Source organism: Somniosus microcephalus, chromosome 4, assembly GCF_052327205.1.
Source record: "Somniosus microcephalus isolate GS21.2 chromosome 4, FLI_Smic_1.0, whole genome shotgun sequence".
In the NCBI taxonomy this organism is placed as follows: domain Eukaryota; kingdom Metazoa; phylum Chordata; class Chondrichthyes; order Squaliformes; family Somniosidae; genus Somniosus; species Somniosus microcephalus.
Genome location: NC_140990.1, coordinates 57456940 through 57459993, shown reverse-complemented (window position 1 = coordinate 57459993; position 3054 = coordinate 57456940). Strand labels below are relative to the sequence as shown.

General features: G+C 45.4%; 1 pseudogene; it reads left to right on the top strand.

Annotated features, from left to right (window-relative positions):
- The first annotated feature begins 336 nt into the window (after positions 1–336).
- On the top strand, positions 337–2053 carry LOC147118974 (uncharacterized; annotated as a pseudogene).
- The last annotated feature ends 1001 nt before the right edge of the window (positions 2054–3054 follow it).

Genomic DNA, 3054 nt, shown 5'->3' with positions numbered 1-3054 from the left:
ACAGAAACCAGAATTGTCTGTTCTGAATTTCTATCCTGCACTTACAGTGATGACTTTTGTAAACTCCTTTTACAGGGTATTAGAAGGGCAGGAATTGCAGTCAGGAAACTCAAACCAAACATCACAACAAGATCTGACAGAGTCATTCCATTCATCAGGACCTGAATATCATCGGCCTTTGAATGTGGAAGGACAAATGTTTGTCTGTTCTGTCTGGGAAAAGATTTCAAACATCAGTGTGACTGGAAAAGCACCAAGACACACACACCCAAGTGAGAGTGTTCCAGTGCACTGACTGTGGAAAGAGCTTTAACCAGTTACACAACCTGAAAAAAACATCGCACCGTTCACAGCGGGGAGAAACTGTACACGTGTTCTGTGTGTGGATGAGGCTTCAACCGATCGTCCAACCTGGAGAGACACAAGGATACCTGCACCACGGAGAAACCGTGGAAATGTGGGGACTGTGGGAAGGGATTCAGTTCCCCGTCCCAGCTGAAAGCTCATCAATGCAGTCACACTGGGGAGAGGCTGTTCACCTGCTCCGTGTGTGGGAAGGGATTCACTTGGCCGTGTCACCTGATAAGACACCAGAGAGTTCACACTGATGAGAAACCTTTTAAATGCTCTGTCTGTGAGAACAACTTTAAAAGCTCTGAGGGACTGATTAGACACCAGCGAGTTCACACTGAAGTGAGACTATTCAGTTGCTCTCACTGCGAAAAGAGATTCAAGCACTCATCCAATCTCACTGAACACCAGCGTGTTCACACTGGGGAGAGGCCTTTTCAATGCACTGACTGTGGAAACAGCTTTAAAAGCGCTGGTGAGCTGAGTAAACACCAGCGAGTTCACACCGACGAGAGACCATTTAACTGCACTGACTGTGGAAACAGCTTTAAACGTGTTGCAGATCTGATTAAACACCAGCGAGTTCACACTGATGAGAGACCGTTTAAATGCTTGGACTGTGGGAGCAGTTTTAAACGCTCTGTGGGTCTAATTAGACACCAGCGAGTTCACACTGATGAGAGGCCTTTTAAATGCTCTGACTGTGGGAGCAGATTTAAACGCTCTGTGGGTCTGATTAGACACCAGCGAGTTCACACTGACGAGAGACCATTTCAATGCTCTGACTGTGGGAACAGATTTAAAAGTTCAGAGGGATTGATCAGACACCGGCTCATTCACACTGACAAGAGACCATTTCAATGCTCTGACTGTGGGAATAGCTTTAAAAGTGCTGCAGAGCTGATTAAACACCAGCGTATTCACACTGACGAGAGACCTTTTAAATGCTCTGAATGTGGGAACAGATTTAAAAGTTCAGAGGGAGTGATTAAACACCAGCGTGTTCACACTGATGAGAGACCATTTCAATGCTCTGAATGTGGGAACAGCTTTAAACGCTCGGCAGAGCTGGTGAGACACCAGCGAGTTCACTCTGGGGAGAGACCTTTGAAATGCTTGGACTGCGGGAAAAGCTTTAAACGCTCTGTGAGTCTGATTAAACACCAGCGAGTTCACACTGATGAGAGACCATTTAGTTGCTCTCACTGCGGGAAGAGGTTCATCCAAACTTATGGCACACCAGTGTGTTCACACGAGGGGGAGGCCATTATCTGCTTCGTGTGTGCGAAGGAATTCTCCCAGTCATCCAACCTGCTGGCACACCAGCGAGTTTACGTGTGACAGCAGAGGTTGGATTCTGCTGTTTTTGCTGCTGTTAATCACATCCAGGACTGAACCATGTTCATTCTGACAGTTGGGATTGTTTTTGCTGGTGTTAATAACCCTTCTAACTGGGCTGGAGTTTAATACTAAAAGACTTATATTTATATAGCGCCTTTCTTGACCACCAGACGTCCCAAAGCGCTTTACAGTCAATGAGATGCTTTTTTTTTTAACTGTAATCACTGTTGTAATGTTGGACAAATGACAGCCAATTTGGGCACAGCAAGCTCCCACAAATAGCAATGTGATAATGACCAGATAATCTGTTTCAGTGATGTTGATTCTGGATATATGCCAAATAAATCAGCTTTGTTTCAAACAGTGTGTCAATTCCTTGGTTTTTCCATGATAAGAGGAGACGAATGGATTTCCTGCTACCAATTGTTCAATTTTTGGGCCTTTCCTCCTGTCTTACTCAAGAATTTTAAAGTTCTCATAAATTTGGTACCCTCATGGACATGTCCCATCTCCCCATATCTTTCAGAGAGCCTCTCCTAGCCTTGGTAGCCTAACTGTAAGATCCTATGATTTGATTGGGATTATGGAAACATGGCTCCAGGGTGGCGAAGGCTGGGAACTCAACATCCAGGGGTATTCAATATTCAGGAAAGACAGGCAAAAAGGAAAAGGAGGTGGGGTAGCATTACTGGTTAAGGTGTGGAAATGCCGGTGTTGGACTGGGGTGAACAAATGTAAGAAGTCACACAACACCAGGTTATAGTCCAACAGCTTTATTTGAAATCACAAGCTTTCGGAGCGCTGCTCCTTCGTTAGGTGAAGTGGAGAGATGCATAAAGACACAACTTATATAGTCAGAGAATAATGTCAGATGTTTACAGGTAAACTTTCTAACTGCCATTTATCACACCTCGGCAGAGAGATAATCACAGCAAAAAAAGTTGTGAATGGTGTCCAAACAGGTCAGTCAGGAACACATTACATCAAAGAGCAATGAGGTGGGGTCACCAGGGGTCAAATGTTGCAGATGCTGGGGTCTGTATGAAAAACAAAAAAAAACAGACTAAAAACATTTTTTGTTGTTGCTGGAAATCACAGCAGGTCCGGCCGCATCTGTGTAGAGAGAACAAGTCAACGACGACTCGAGTCTGGATGACCCTACGTCAGGTGGGGTTACATGTAGCGTGACATTAACCCAAGATCCCGGTTGAGGCCGTCCTCATGGGTGCGGAACTTGGCTATCAGTTTCTGCTTGACGATTTTGCGTTGTCGTGTGTCTCGAAGGCCGCCTTGGAGAATGCTTCCCTGAAGATCGGAGGTTGAATGTCCTTGACTGCTGAAGTGTTCCCCGACTGGGAGGGA